The sequence below is a fragment of the Herpailurus yagouaroundi genome, unplaced genomic scaffold (genome assembly GCF_014898765.1).
Source record: "Herpailurus yagouaroundi ecotype Mexico unplaced genomic scaffold, PumYag 203, whole genome shotgun sequence".
Taxonomy (NCBI): Eukaryota; Metazoa; Chordata; class Mammalia; order Carnivora; family Felidae; genus Herpailurus; species Herpailurus yagouaroundi.
In genome coordinates, this window is record NW_024412434.1 from 9729269 (window position 1) to 9745622 (window position 16354).

General features: G+C 40.2%; 1 long non-coding RNA gene across 1 annotated transcript; it reads left to right on the top strand.

The window, feature by feature from the left end:
- Positions 1-3: 3 nt before the first annotated feature.
- On the top strand, positions 4-6561 carry LOC121014694 (uncharacterized). The gene is made up of 3 exons (XR_005783373.1): positions 4-247; positions 5027-5133; positions 6214-6561. It is a non-coding gene; the product is annotated as an uncharacterized LOC121014694 (long non-coding RNA).
- The last annotated feature ends 9793 nt before the right edge of the window (positions 6562-16354 follow it).

A 16354-nucleotide genomic window follows, 5' to 3' on the forward strand; every position in this document is an offset into this window, starting at 1 on the left:
CCCCCGCGTGCGCGCCTGCCCTCCCCTCCCCCGCACGGGTCCGCAAGGACGCTGGTCCCAGTGGGAGTCCTGGGTGGGGTTGCGGGGTTGGAGGTCGGATGTGGAAGGGCGCGCTCCGCGCAGCCGGTGTCTCAACTCTCGGATGGCAACCCTCCCCTCCCCCCAAAGCTTAAGGACACTGAGTTGGCGCGGGCGAAACTGTGAAGAAACAGGCGCTCTGACACGTTGCCGGTGGAACTCCAAAACGGTACGAACCCGGTGGCGGCGAATTCGGCAACAGCTATTTAACTTGCGTAGGCAGTTACCCTTTGATCCAGAAATCCCACTTCTAAGAATGTATTACAGTGATGAAAAGAAGCAATGCATATACCCACGCCCATTCTTGGCCGCAGGATTTGTAATAGCAAAGGACTGACTGGACGTAGTCCGAGATTCTTTGGGAGTGGAGCCTCCTGGGAGAAAGTGGGGAGATCCGAAAATACAGAAGTTAGAAACAGTTTGTAAGTGGGATTGAATTTACCGCGTCTTCCCTATAGGGCCGTGTCTTAAAGGGCCTCCCCGCCGTGTGGGGAAGGAAGGTGGTGGAGAAGACCTAAAGACATACAGATATATTAGACACACACATCAGTTAGGTAAATTAAGATAGTTCAGCCATTTATTTAAGGAAAAACTATTAACTCATCTAAGAACAATAAAAATAGTTGTGAAGAAAATTCTTGCTGAGAAAGCAAGTTAATATTTACCATATTAAGTAACGTAAGTGTTTTGAAGGGAGTTAAAAGGTGAGAGTGATGGTAGTAGGCATGGAGCCTTATATTAATTAGGATCCTCAAGGAAGAGCTTTTTTGATAAGTGATAGTTGAGCCAGACCTAAATGACATGAGAGATTCATTCATGTCGATTTGGGGATGAGAATGTTGAAAGGCTCTGGGTTAGGAAGGCACTTGAGATGTTGGGAAAACAGCAAGGAAGCTAGTATGGATGGAGCGCAGTGACAGGGAAACAGGTGGTGTATGAGATCAAAGAGGAAATTGTGGCCAGATAATGTGTGGTCTTTCTGGCTATGGTCGGGACTTTACTCTGAGATAGGAAGCAGCCATTGGAAGGTTCTAAACATAGTACTATATGGAAAGTCAGGTGAAGCAATGGAGTGACTTTCACAGGAGAGGAAGAGGGCAGGCAATACCTCTTTGCAAAGTCATGAAAAGGAGCAGCCATTCAGAGGCTTGGAAAAACATTCCAACAGAAGAAAGAGCAAGGAAAGGTCTTGAGATGGGAACATAGAAAGTTAGAAAGAGGGCCCGTGTGTCTAGCATACAGCAAAAAAAGTAGGGCAGTGGTAACGGATGGGGACAGAGAGGTAAGCAAGGACCACATTAGGCAGTGGCTTGGGGTCAGCCTTGAGGACTTTGAGTTTTATTCTGATTGCAGTGGGGAGCCATTGGAAAGATTTTAGGAAGTAAGTACATGACTGGACTTTTGCTGTACGTCATCATGCTGGTTGGTGATTGGAAATGGATCGAATGGAGCAAGACAAAGGGCAGTGAGAGATCATTCAGTGGGCTGTGGCAGTAGTCCAGGTGAAAGATGATGGTGGTTTTGGTTAGTATCCTGAAGATGGGGATGATGGGAAGAGTTTGGATTCAAGATATGATTTCAGAGCAGAATCACCAATGTTTGCTGATGGGCTGCCACAGGAGTGGGAGAGTGGCAGAAGGGATTAGGAATTGAGTGTAAGCCAGTGTGACTGGAGTCCTGAGAGCTCTGGTGTGAGGCAGGGCTAGACGAAGAAAGGTCAGTAGGGAGGGACCGTGTAGGACCATGTGGACCATGTTGAAGGTTGTTTTCTCATCTTAAAAGCAATGAGATTGTGTTAAGAATACTTTAAGCTGGCAGGATTTATGTTTTAGGAAAATCACTTTGGCTATCGTTTGGGGAATTGACCAGATGAAGAGAAGAATGGGTGCAGGAAGATTTCTGAGCGAGGCTGGCTGAGAGATTTACAGTGGTTTGGACTAGATTGGTGATAGTGGAAATGGAAAGAAATGGATGGACCTGAGAGATATTTATAAGGTAGTCGATAGGAGGCAGTGATGACTGGATTTGAACAGAGTGAGGAAGAGGGAGGAGCCAAGGATGACCACTAAGATGCAGACTTGGATAATGATGGATGTCATTGCCGTTCAATGAGATGAGGAACTCTGGTGGGTGCAGGGGGAGACTGGGGGAGGGGAAGATAGTGAGTTTTATTTTGAACAAGTTGAGTATGATAAACTTTTGAGACGTGTGAGTGGAGACCTCATGTAGACAGATGTGTAAGGGGCTGATGCTCAGAGTGTGGTTTACAGTTAGAGATACACAGGTTGGCTAATCTACCCACAGGTGGCCATTGATGAGATAGATGGCTTAGAAGTAAGATGAGAAAAAGACCTTATGCTAAGCTTTAAGGAATGTCATCATCAAAGTAGAGGAAGTTGAGCCTGAAAAGGAGACAGAGGGAGAGCTCTGATGGGGTGGGAGGCAAACCAGGAGAAGGTGGTGTTGAGGAATTCACAACAGTGGGAGTGTGCAGCCATGTCTGGGGCTGTTAAGAGTAATATAAGATGAAGATCAAGACGTACCCATTAACTTGAGCCATATTAATGATCACAGAGATATATTATTTTAAATGTTTATTTATTTTGAGAGAGAGAGAGAGAGCTGGGGAGGGGCAGAGAGAGAGAGAGAGGGAGAGAATCCCAAGCAGACTCCATACTGCCACTGCAGAGCCCCAGGCAGGCCCTGATCTCACAAACTGTGAGATCATGACCTGAGCTGAAATCAAGAGTCAGGCCCTCAACTAATTGAGCCACCCAGGCACCCCACAGAGACCTATTTTTAATAGCATGTTGGGGCTGGAGGCCAGATGGGCTAAGGAGTGAATAGGTGAGCAAAATAACCCTTCTGAGTAGTTTGCCTATAAAGAGGAGAAGGATAGGGAGGTAGAGAGTCAGGCATGTGAAATCGAGGAAGATTTTATTTTATTTTTTTAAATGGTTTTCAAGTAGGAAGAAACCAGATGAGATTGAAGGATTAAATATTAAAGAGAGAGTAGAAATGATGGATGGTGAAAAGTTTTCGAGTTCTTTTTTTCTTTGTAATTGAAATATAGTTTATAATATTATATTAGTTTCAAGTGTACAACATAGTGATTTGACAATTATATACATTATGAATGCTCACCATGGTAAGTGTAGTTGCCTTCATTACCATATGAAATTATTGCTATATTATTGACTATATTCTCCATGCTGTACTTTTCATCCCTGCGACTTATTTAATTTATAACTGAAAGTTTGTACCTCTTAATTCCCCTCACTGATTTTGCCTGTCCCCCTAACCTCCTCATCTCTGGCAACCACCAGTTTGTTCTCTGAATTTGTGAGTCTGTTTCTGTTTTTTGTTCATTTGTTTTGTTTTTTAGATTTCACATATAAGGGAAATCATATGATAATTGTCTTTCTCTATTGGACTTATTTTACTTAGCATAATACCTTCTATGTCCATCTGTGTTGTTACAAATGGCAAGACTTCATTCTATTATATATATACACTGTATCTTCTTTATTCATTTATCTATTGATGGACACTTAGGTTGTTTCCATATCTTGGTTATTGTAAATCATGCTGCAATAAACATAGGGGTGCATATATCTTTTCAAATTAGTGTTTACTTTTTCAACTGGTAAATACCCAGAAGTAGAATTACTAGATCATATGGTATTTCTTTTTTTAATTTTTTGATGAACCATCATACTGTTTTCCAGAGTGGTTGCACCAGTTTACCTTCCCACCAACAGTTCACAAGGGTTCCTTTTCTCCACATCCTCACCAAACTTGTTATACCTCCTCTTTTTGATGCTAGCCATTCTGACAGGTGTGAGGGGATATGTCATTGTAGTTTTGATTTGCATTTTCCTGATGATTAGTGATGTTGAACATCTTTTCATGTGTCTGTTGGCCATCTGTAATTCAGGTCCTCTGCCAATTTTTTAACTGCATTATTTGTTTTGTTGGTGTTGAGTTGTATGAGTTCTTATATATTTTGGATATTAATCCTTTATCATATATATCATTTGTAAATATATTCTTCCATTCAGTAGCGTGCCTTTTGGTTTTGTTGATGGTTTCCTTCACTGTGCAAAAGCTTTTAGTTTGGTATAGTTCCAATAGTTTATTTTTGCTTTTGTTTCCCTTGCCTGAGGAAACAGATCCAGAAAAGTATTGCTATGGCCAATATCCAAGAGTTTACTCCATATGTCTTCTAGGAATTTTATGGTTTCAGGCTTCACCTTTATGTCTTTAATCTATTTTGAGTTTATTTTTGTGTATGGTATGGGGCTGTCTAGTTTCCCCACCACCATTTCCTGAAGAAACTACCTTTTCCTCATTGTATATTCTTGGGTCCTTAAATAAAGAGAAATAAGATTTTCTGTATTTTACCAGAGGAAGAAAGGTGGGTTTAGAGTAGACAAGGAATTTCTTATTTTTGATAGCTGTGAGATAAGGAAGTTCTCATTTAAAGCCTCTATTGTCTTTTATATGGTAAGAAGAGAAGTAGAGCCTTCTGCTGGGAGTGTGATAGTAGGGACTATCATAGACTATCATAGATTTGGGGAACTGGAGAAAGCTTGACAAGGTCATTGCAGAAAATGTGACTAGAAAAATTTAATGAGATTTCCAGGCAGCCCGAGAATCTATTTGAAATCGGCGATGATGGTGGAAGCAATCTGCTCAGTCGTGTGACTCTCCTGCAAAGCTAGGTTCCCTAGGTTTGGAGAAAGTTTAGCTGTCATGGGAGTAGCTAGCTGAACAGGCCAGCTGGAAGGAAAGGTTATTGTGGTCAGAAGGTAGGCGGATTGAATTTTCCTTCTGGAGGTATCGACATTATTATGGGTGCTGACAATGTCCAGAATGTGACCATGGGCCTGGGTGGCTGATGTGACCAATGAAATGAGGGACCAAAGGATTATGTATATCTTCCCAGGTAACCGTTTAAGTCATCCAGGATTAGGGTGGCCCATAACTTACTGCTGAGACTGAGCCACTTCTGAGAGTACCAGAATGTTAACTGGATGAGAAAGCAAGAAACAGGTATGATTCATGACTCTTCCAAACAAACAGAATGATGCTAAGATTTAAAGTCATTTTAAAGGAAGACTGGGAGTCAGGTGTCAGAGCAGGGCTGACTGGGATTTGTGGAGATGACAGATCTGAAGAGGGAGACAGAGTAGTTTGCCCAAACGGCACTTCTCAAAAGAAGTTAGTTTGCTTTTTGCTTTCTTTTGTTTTGAATAAAAGGAGGAGCCACTAAAGGTCTGCCCACAGTAATGGGGACAATGGGCAACAGCAAAGTCACCTTCTGAACTTAAGGTACATGGAGTGTGAAGAATAAACGATTTTTCCTTGAGAAAGCTGCAATGGACATGGTGTCCTCCAGGCAGAGTTAAAGTTCCAGGACAGAGGAGCGCACCAGGAATAGCCTCATGATACAGGAGTGGCAGTGAGAGAGTTTGGGATGTGGGAGAGACAAGGGCTGAATGAATCACAGGCAGGGAAGAACACAATGTCATGAGACGGTGGTGTGGGAGAAACTTCCTCTGCTGACTTCTTCTTTGTGGAGGGACCAGTGGAGCAGTCTTCCTGGAGTATCTCTGAGGACCATGGGTAGTGGCTAGACAACGTGGGCTCTGGCACCGTGGAGGAACACAGTTAAAGTTTAAGCTGAGTTGGATTTTAACTGTGTCTTACTACCTTACTCTTTCGGCATGTTTCCTCCTGGCCAAAGAGCATCTACCTTCTGACAAGGGACCTGTGTTGACCTGAATTAAGATTTCTGCTACTTTGGGGGTGGGGAGTGGGAAGGTATTTTTTTTCTTTTGGTTTAGCACTTCATAAAGTTTTGCCTGTTCATTTTATTTGGATTGCTCTTAATTGTCGGGAATATTTGCCTCTGATTTAAATACACAACTTTAATGCCATCTGCAATGGACTGTGTTTTCCAAAGAAGGCCATGACCATATCTCTCTTACCCATCAAGAAGTGGAGTCCCTTTCTCTCCCTCCCCCTTGAATGTGGGTGGACCCCGTGACTGCTTTGGCCAATAGAACACAGCAGAAGTGATGGTGGACTTAGCACTTATTGGCTGGCAGCATCTCTTCCTGCCTCCTTTAGCCCTGAACACTCATGAAGGAGGCTACTCCATCAGAGAGAGAGACCACATGAAGGAGCACTGAGGCATCAGCCATGAGGTGAAGATGCCATCTTGGATACCCAGCCCCCTCAAACCTTCAGAAGATCCCAGCCCCAGTTCTTATCCAAGTGCAGGTACACCAGAGAGCATGGAGAACCACCCAGATGCATCAACCCACAGATTCCTGAGAGATCATGATAAATAGCTGTATCAAGCCTCTAAGTCCTGGTTTGTGCTCAAGGCTTCTTGGGGACCTCTGTGTCTCATGTTTGTGTCGTAGTAAAGCTTTGTGCTTTGACTTTTAAAATATAAACTGATAAAAACAATAACTGTTTGTGGTTTCTATTTTAACCAGTATACTATTATTAATTATATGTTTTGTATATAGCATATGTATTTTCTCTTGCCTGTTAACAAAATGTTCCCTGTGCCTGACCTCTGACCCTCTACTTGTCCTTTGGCCACTGTTCTCAGATATTCCTTTCCTTCCACACCCTGGTGATAGTGGGAGGAGCACCAGAAAGGCTGGATGGAAGAATAGCAGCAGGAGAAGGGTAGGGAAGAAAAGAGAGAGCCCAAGAAGGCTTGGGAGAGGATTTTTGGTGGGTAGCTGGGAGCAAGACAATGAGAAAGATATTTTGGGGACATTGCTGGGTATGAGAGAGGTAGAGAGTGAGAAGAAAGAGAGGAAAGGAGTTTTAAGACGTGGACTTGATGTAAAAAGAAACTTGGCTGATGGTTTCTTTGCATTGACAGTGCACAGAGGCTATGCCCATGGGAGCCCAGTGGTAGGTTACTTAATAAGCATTAACATCTTTGAAATACTGAGATATATATGCATACACTGTATCTTCCCAGTGTATGTGTCTGTAAAGCAGTGATCCTTGCTACCCAATATCACTGAGTAAAAGTATAAAAGAGATGGAGGTTGTTTGATTTGCAAGGAACGAAATCTATTCAGACTGGCTGAGGCCAAAATAAGCTCTTGGAGAGAAGCTCTGGTAGCTCATTGAACTCAGACAGGAAGTATAGCCGGGCTGCTTGAGGGGTGATACTAACAAGTAGAGGTAGACCAGGAAGTCTCCACTTTATTTTTTCTTTAAAAAAATTTTTTATTGTGATAAAATAAACAAGACATAAATTTATCATCTTAACCATTTTCAAGTGACAGTTCAGTGATGTTAAATACATGAATAATGTTGTTCAGCCACCACCACCATCCATCTCCATAGCTCTTTTCATCTTTTTTTTTTTTTTAAACGTTTATTTATTATTGAGAGACAGAGAGACACAGAGCGTGAGCAGGGTAGGGGTAGAGAGAGGGGGAGACACAGAATCCGAAGTAGGCTTCAGGCTCCGAGCTGTCAGCACAGAGCACGATGCGGGGCTTGAACTCACAAACTCCAAGATCGTGACCTGAGCCGAAGTCATTGGCCCAACCAACTGAGCCACCCAGGGGCCCCGCTCTTTTCGTCTTTTAAAACTGAAACTCCACACCCATGAACACGAACTCCCCTGTTCTCCCCTCCCCCAGCCCTGGATAACCCATCATTCTGCATTCTGCCTGTTTTTCAGTATTCCATGTAAGTGGAATCATATAGTATTGGTCTTTTTAAAACTGGCTTATTTTACTTAGCATAATATACTTAAGTTTCATTCAGGTTATAGCTTAAGTCTCATTTGCCTTGATTTTTAAAGCTGAATGACATTCCATATTTTGTGTATATATATACGTATATATATATGTATATATATATACGTATATATATATGTATGTATATATATGTATGTATATACATATATATGTATATATGTATGTGTATATGTATATACACACACACACACATTTTTGCTTATTCATTCTTTCACTGATGGACCCTTGGGTTGCTTCCATGTTTTAGCTATTGTGAATAATGCAAATATCTCTTCAAGTCCCTGCCTTCAGTTCTTTTGGGTATATACCCGAAGTGGAATTGCTGGGTCATATGGTAATTCTATTTTTAATTTTTTGAAGAACTGCCATACTTTTTCCACAGTGGCTGTATAATTTTACATTCCCATCACCAGTGCAAAAGGTTTTGATTTTTCCACATCTTCACCAAAGCTTATTTTCTGTTTTTGTTTTCTTTTTTGATAGTAGCCATCTTAATGGGTATCTTACCGTGGTTTTGATTTTCATTTCTCTAATGATTACTGATGTTAAACATTATTTCATGTGCTTATTGGCTATTTGTATATCTTCTTTGGAGAAATGTCTGTTAAGTCCTTTGCCCATTTTTTAATTGGTTTGTTTGTTTGTTTGTTTGTTTGTTTGTTTGTTTGTTTGTATATTCTGGATATTGATTCTTTATTAGATATATGATTTGCAAGTATTTTCTCCCATTTTATGAGCTGTCTTTTTACTCTGTGGATATTGTCTTTTGATACACAAACTAAAAAAAATTTGTTTTAATGTTTATTTATTTTAGAGAGAGAGCATGAGCAGGGGAGGGGCAGAGAGAGAGGGAGACATAGAATCTGAAGCAGGCTCCAGGCTTTGAGCTGTCAGCACAGAGCCCAACATGGGGCTCGAACCCATGAACCACGAGATCACAACCTGAGCCAAAGTCAGACACTTAACTGACTGAACCACCCAGGCGCCCAAGATACACAAAATTGTTAAGTTTTTGTGAAGTCCAATACATCTGTTTTTAATTTGGTTGCATTTTATTGGTGTCATGGCTAAGAAATCATTGCTAAATCCAGTGTCCTGAAGATTCTGCCCTATGCTTTCTTCTAAAGTTTCATGGTTTTGGGTCTTCCATTGAAGTCTTTGATACATTTTGAATTAATTTTTTAACAATTTAATTTATTTTTAGAGAGAGAGACAGCATGCAAGTGGCAGGGGGGCAGAGTGAGAGAGAGAATCTTAAGCAGGCTCCATGCTCAGCATGGAGCCCAAAGCAGGGCTCGGTCCCATGACCTGATCATGGCCTGAGCTGAAGTCAAGAGTCAGATGCTCAACCAACTGAGCTACCCAGGTGCCCCTTGAGTTAATTTTTGTATATGTTGTTGGGTAAAGGTCCAATTTTATCTTTTTATATGTGGTTATCCATCTTTCCCAGCACCATTTGTTGAAGAGACTGTCTACCCATTGTATGGTTTTGGCAGCTTTGTCCAAAATCATTTGACCATATATGTGTGACTTTATTTCTGGCCTCTCTATTCTCTTCCATTGCTCTACATGTCAGTCTTTATGCTAGTACTACACTGTTTGATTACTGTAGCTTTGTAGTAAGTTTTGAAATCAGAAAGTGTGGGTCCTCCAGCTTTGTTCTTTTTTAAGATTGTTTTGTCTATTCAGGGTCCCTTGGGAATACATATGAATTTTAGGATGGGGTTTTCTATTTCTGCAAAAATGCCATTGAGATTTTGATCCAGATTGTACTGAATCTGTAGATTGCTTTGGGTAATATTGACATTTTAACAATATTAAGTCTTCCAATCCACGAACATGGGATGTGTTTCCATTTAGTTATGTCTTCTATAATTTCTTTAAGCAATGTTTTGTGGTTTTCATTGTATAAGTCTTTCAACTCTTTGCTTAAATTAATTCCTAAATACTTTATTCTTTTTTATGCTGTTGTAAATGGAATTGTTTTCATAATTTTCTTTTCAGATGGTTCATTGTTAGTATGTAGAAATGCAACTGATTTTTGCATGTTAACTTTGTATCCTGCTACTTTGCTGAATTCATTTGTTCTAACAGTGTTTGTTTGTTTGTTTGTTTGTTTGTTTGTTTGTTTTGGTGTGGAATCTTTAGGGTTTTCTATAGAGGAGATCTTATCATTTGCAAACAGAGATAATTTTACTTTTTCCTTTCCAATTAGGATTCCTTTTATTTCCTTTTTGTGCCCAGTTGTTCTGGCCAGAAGTTCTAATATTATGTTGAATAAAAGTAGTGAGAGTGTACATCCTTGTCTTGTTCTTAATCCTAGAGGAAAACAATTTCAGTCTAACACCATTGAGTGTGATATTTGCTATGGGTTTTCAGATATGGCTGTTACTAGGTTGAGATAGTTTCCTTCTATTACTGATTTCTTAAGAATTTTTATCATGACAGGATGTTGAATTTTGTCAAGTGCTTTTTCTCTATCCATTGAAATGATCATGTGATTTTCTTTCCCTTTATTCTGTTTATGTGGTATATTATATTGGTTGATTTTCATATGCTGAACCACCCTTGCATTCCAGGAATAAATTGCACTTGGTCATGGTGTTTAATCCTTTCAACATGCTGCTGAATTTTGTTTGCTAGTGTTTTGTTGAGGATTTCATTTCTCTTTTTGTGCTCATATGATTTATGTCTAATATTCTCCACCTAACTCCTTTTTTTCTTCTTTTGCTGCAAATTAACTTTTTTTGCTATAGGTCAAACATGGCCACTGCCTTGGAGCAGATCTCATGGACTCCAGACTCTGAGATAGAGATTTCTGTGCAGAAAGTTTATTGCAAATGATCTCAGGAACAATGCTTGCAAAGGAGTGAAGGAAGAAGGATGGAGACAGAGAAGTTTGGCTATGATATATTGGCAATAGAAGCTTTAGCCAATTCTACAGAGAGCTTTAAGAATGGGAGGCAGGACCTTTGCTTGCCCCTTATTAACCAGCCATTGGATGCTGGCTGTCTCTGGGGAGGAGGCTGTGCCCTTAGACAGAATGTCTCCTTTTGGTCAAGGACAGTTTCTGGAGAGGGACTCAAGTATAAACAGTCAGCAGCTACCACTGCTATAAAGGAGACATTGAACCTGGGGCATCCATTCAGCTACCTAGTCCAGATTGATGTTCTGTCACATCTCAAACACCAACTGGGACTGAAGAGAGTTTTTATGTTCCATTTTCAAATTCCTGGGAGCTAGAATCTGATTGGCCATGTTTGATTAGGTATCTTCTGATCAGCTCTGGCTCTGGAAGTGAATTTTTATGAGGTATATTATCTCCTAGGTACTGATATGTTTGCTGGTATCCAACTATCAAAACAATTGTAATTTGTCTTTGAATGTAAATGCAAATTAGTAAAGATTTGGTAGTCTCTAAAGCAAATATTATTTGCTTAACATTTTTGTGGAAGAGCAGTTATGATTTTGTTGAAATAGTGGCAAACATTTAGATAAATATGATTCTAAAAGTCAGTGTTTGTACAGGGAGGGATGTGTGGGTGGAGAGGTCATGTAAAAAATAAGAAACATCCAAACCCACATTTATCCAGAAGACAGACTGAATAATTACCTTTTAACAGCATTTTTTTTTACCATCTCTACAGTTTTACCTTTTCCAGGATGTTCTATACATGAAATAATACAGTGTATAGCCTCTTCAGATTGGCTTTATTCACATAGCAGTATGCATTTAAATTGATCCAAGTCTTTGTGTGGCTTCACAGCACATTCCTTTTGTCACTAAAAGGTATTCTATTGGATAGTTACACTGCAGTTTGTTTATCCATTCACCAAAGACATCTTGATTGGTCCCAATTTTTGGCGATTATGAATAAAACCGCTTTGAACATTCACATGCAGAATTTTGTATGGACATAGATTTTCAAAGCAGTTGGCTAAATTCCTAGGAGCATGATTTCTGGCTCTTATAGTAAGGCTGTGTTTAGCTTTGTGTGAAACTGCCAAACCATCTTCCAAAGTGATGGTACCATTTTGTATACCCATCAACAATAAATGAAAGCTCCTATTGTTCTTCATCCTCACCAGCAAATGGCATTGTCAGTTGTTTTGGATTTTAGCCATTTTAATAGGTATGTGGTGGTATCTCACTGTCATTTTGATTTGCATTTCCCTAATGACAAATGATGTTGTGCATCTCTTAATATGCTTACTTATTATATACATATCTTTTTTTGTGTGAGGTGTTGTATCTATCCAGGAGAAATAAAAGCAGGGGTCTCTGGGTGGCTCAGCTGGCCAAGTGAGCATCCAACTCTTGATTTTGGCTCAGGTCAGGATCTCATGGGATAGAGCCCTGCCTCCGGCTCTACACTGACAGCAGGGAGCCTGCTTGGGGTTCTTTCTCTCTCTGCCCCTCCCCTTTCTCTGTTCACACTTCTGTGCTCTCTCTCTCTCTCTCTCTCAAAATAAATAAATAAACATTAAAAAAAAGCATTTGTCCACCAGAAGACCTGTTACATGAATGTTCATAGCAGCTTTATTTGTAATAGCCCCAAATTGAAAACAAATGAAATGTTCATCATAGGTGAATGGGGAAACCAATTACACCATGGAATACTATTCTCCAAAAAAAAGAAAAAAAGGAAGAAACTACAGATACACCCAACGAGGTGAATGAATCTCAAAATAATTATGCTGAGTGACAAAAGCCATATTAAATAAAGAATGCATGTTGTTTGATCTCATCTAAATAAAATTCTTGGAAATTCACACTAATCTGTCCTGAGTAAAAGCACTGAGAAGGGGAGGGAAGAAGGAAAAAAGAAGGATGGGGGAGACACAAGGAAACTTTTAGGAGTCACGAACATGTATATAATCTTGATTTTAATGATGGTTTCCATTTAGTGGGTACATATGTCAAAACTGATCAAATAGTATACTTTAAATATATGCAGTTTACTGTATGTAGATTGTACCTCAGTAGAGCTACAAAAAAATTCTTTGCACCTTGGACTATTCTTTAATTCATGACTGCAAAAATGTAATTAAAAACATATATTAAATTTTAATTAAAATCTTATTCATCAAAATAAGGGAAAATTTAAATTGTAAATATTAATATTTATAACAAATATTGATAGATAAGGAAGGATCACTGCTTTAGACTTTTTAAAGCTGAACATTTTATTGTTGGAAGCCTTGATCTAAAATACAAATAAAAGAGAGAGAACATAAAATTGTATGGGAAGAAATTGGAAATCAAATACTACAAATGTTTTGGAAGCTCTGTGAAATACCATAGGCTACAACAAGCTTCTGGATATTGCAGAGCCTTACATGTACTTCAGGAAGGTGATAAAATAATAGTAGATGTGTTTCTACAGCAAAGAGTGCTTCATGCCAGGACTGAACACTGAAAAAAAAGCATATGACTTAAGAAACACTGGTGTTACATATTTTTAAAGTTTAGAGCACAAAAGTTACTACAGGTCTTTTTCATCCAAATTAAGTTCTTTTATCTTCCTTTTTGCTAGATCCATTTGGCTCCTGGTAATAGAATCCAAAACACACAGACTTCTCAGACTATCTAGCAAAACTCTATTTCCAGTTAATTTTTGTAAGCAGTATAAGATAGAGCTTGGATTATTTGCCGCTGTATGTCTTGCCTCCCTGAACTGTTGTTCTTTGTTTACATAAAATTTAAACTTGCCTTTGTACTTAGGATAAAATCTGAACTCTTTGACAATATCATTAAGACTTTATAAGATCTGGGGCACTTGGGTGGCTCAGTTGGATAAGCATCCAGCTCTTGATATCGACTCAAGTCATGATCTCTTGGTCATGAGATCAAGCCCTGCATCAGGCTCTATGCTGAACATGGAGCCTGCTTGGGATTCTCTCTCTCTCTCTCTCTCTCTCTCTCTCTCTCTCTCTCTCCCTCTCTCCCTCCCCTCCTTTTCGCTCTCCACCCCTCTGCTTGCACACACACACACACACACACACACACACACACACACTCACTCTCTCTCTAAATAAATAAACTTAAAAAAATACTCTTGTTTTAAAAAAGGGAAAAAAAAAGATTTTATAAGATCTGCAGCCAAGCCCACTTCTCCAACTTCATCTTAGAGTTGTCTGTCCCCATAGAAAACTAAGTTCAAGGCATATTGTCTTCCTCTTTGTTCTTGAAAATTGAAAACTGTTCTTTGCTGCCAGGAGTGCACGTCTGGTTCTTTGAATGACATCTTCTTGTCCTTTCAGTCTGAACTTTATGATGGCGTGTTGCCTTTGTTAAGTAAGCTCCACGAAGATCTGGAGATGTAGCTGAAGTGTGAAGAAAGGGGCACCAAGGGAACTTAGGCTCCATTTCTCCTAGCATATCTTCTTAGACTGGTGCCTTTTCTAAGAGTAGTGTGCACAGGCTGCACCTGCGAGCAGACTGTGAAACATAAGGTCAGAAGATGTTGGTTTTTTTCAATATTCTCACCCTATCCACAACTGTAAAATGAGGCCAATAATGTTTTCCTGTTTGAATTGCAGGGTTAGTGTTTCAGAGAGCATATGCAAGATTGCTTTGAAAGCTGTAAATAGACACAGATGTTAATAAATTCAGGTTTATGTGGTCTCCATACTAGTGGTGCCTTCCCTTGTGAATTCTGCCAAGGACGAAGCAGTCAGCTCAATGTGCTTTGAGAAGAAGCCCTCGGTAGGCATTTCGTCGCCTGTTCTGGGACCTCAACAGATTCTGCACTCCACTACTGCTCCTGTAGCAATCCTCAGACACCATTTTATTTTTTCAATCAATACAGCAAAAAAATATATTTTAAGTGGGAACCTTTTCTCCTTTCCTCCTCCATTCTCTTTCTCCCTTACCTTTCTGCTCTCCCTCTGTCCCTCCCATCTTCCCTTCCTTCTCATCTTTGTCAATTGAAGAAGGAATCTGGTCAAACTGAAAAGTTCTATATGAACAAGTGAATTTCAAGCTCATTAAAATACGTGGCAGAAGGTGCTGGTGTAATCAAATGACAAAGCAGAGTTGCTAAGACCCCACAAAATCTGTCTTAACTACTTCTAGTTTTCTTTGCTTTATCCAGTTTTCAATCCTGTGATCTCAGATAAAAGTATATAAAATAATTCATTGTTGGGAATTTAAATTTCTTTTTTAAAAAAAAAATTTTTTTTTTCAACGTTTTTATTTATTTTTGGGACAGAGAGAGACAGAGCATGAACAGGGGAGGGGCAGAGAGAGAGGGAGACACAGGATCGGAAACAGGCTCCAGGCTCCGAGCCATCAGCCCAGAGCCTGACGTGGGGCTCAAACTCCCGGACCGCGAGATCGTGACCTGGCTGAAGTCGGATGCTTAACCGACTGCGCCACCCAGGCGCCCCGGGAATTTAAATTTCTAATTAGATCCATATCAAAATTTTTTCCCCACTTCTTAATTGTAACTCATTCTTAGTGAGGGACAAAGACCATACTGTCTCCTGAGCCATGCTTACAATCAGTCAGTGAGGCAATTGGTAAAACCACTGTTGCTGTCTACAGTTCTCTTTAATTTCAGTTCCCATCCTTATCTCAACTGATTCCAAGTTATTTTTATTATTATTTTTAAAAGTACTGTTACTCAAATTTTTTCCTTTATTTTTTCCTTTTGCATGATGATATGACTTTCTTTCATTTGAATTTTGTGATGCTAATCCCAGCAAACTCCCAAGGACAGGGTCACACAGTCTGGGTCCCCTGGCACTCTTCCCCTTCAGTCTATGGAAACTCGCTTGGTTGAAAGCTCTCTGTCCTGTCTTTACCATTCTGGCTGGGCACACAGGAGAAACACTTGGCTACTTTCCATATCATGCTGGGTAAAGATTCTGCACCCAATTCCAGTGTGTGAGGGGAGTGTTCCCCACACCAACATGCAATTCTAGGACACTAGCTGCCCCTCCCCCACAACTTCAGATGCCAGTCTCATGTGGGATTCTGACTCATCAGCTAGAGATTGGAAGTTCCTACAACCCCCTCCTTGGGTTTGATTAATTTGCTGAGGCAGCTCACGGAACTCAGGAAACCAGTTTACTCCCCAGATCACTGTTTATTATGAAAGGATGTGACTCCAGAACAGCCAGATGGAAGAGATGTGTACAGGGCATGGTATGGGGAAAGGTCACCGAGTTTCCATGTTCCCTCTGAGGGCACTATTCTTCCTAAATTGCCATGTGTTCACCAACCTGGAACTTCTTTGAACCCTGTCTTTTTGGGGTTTTTTTGATGGAGGCTTCATTCCATAGGCACGATCAATTAAATCATTGGCCATTGGTGGTTGATTCCAACCTCTAGCCCCTCCCCCCTCCCCAGAAATCGGTCCCACCCCTCTCTTTATGGTTGGTTCCCCTGGCAGCCAGCCTCCATTTTTGGGTGCTTTCCAAGTCACTTTGTTAACATAAACCCAGTTATGGTGGAAAGGGGC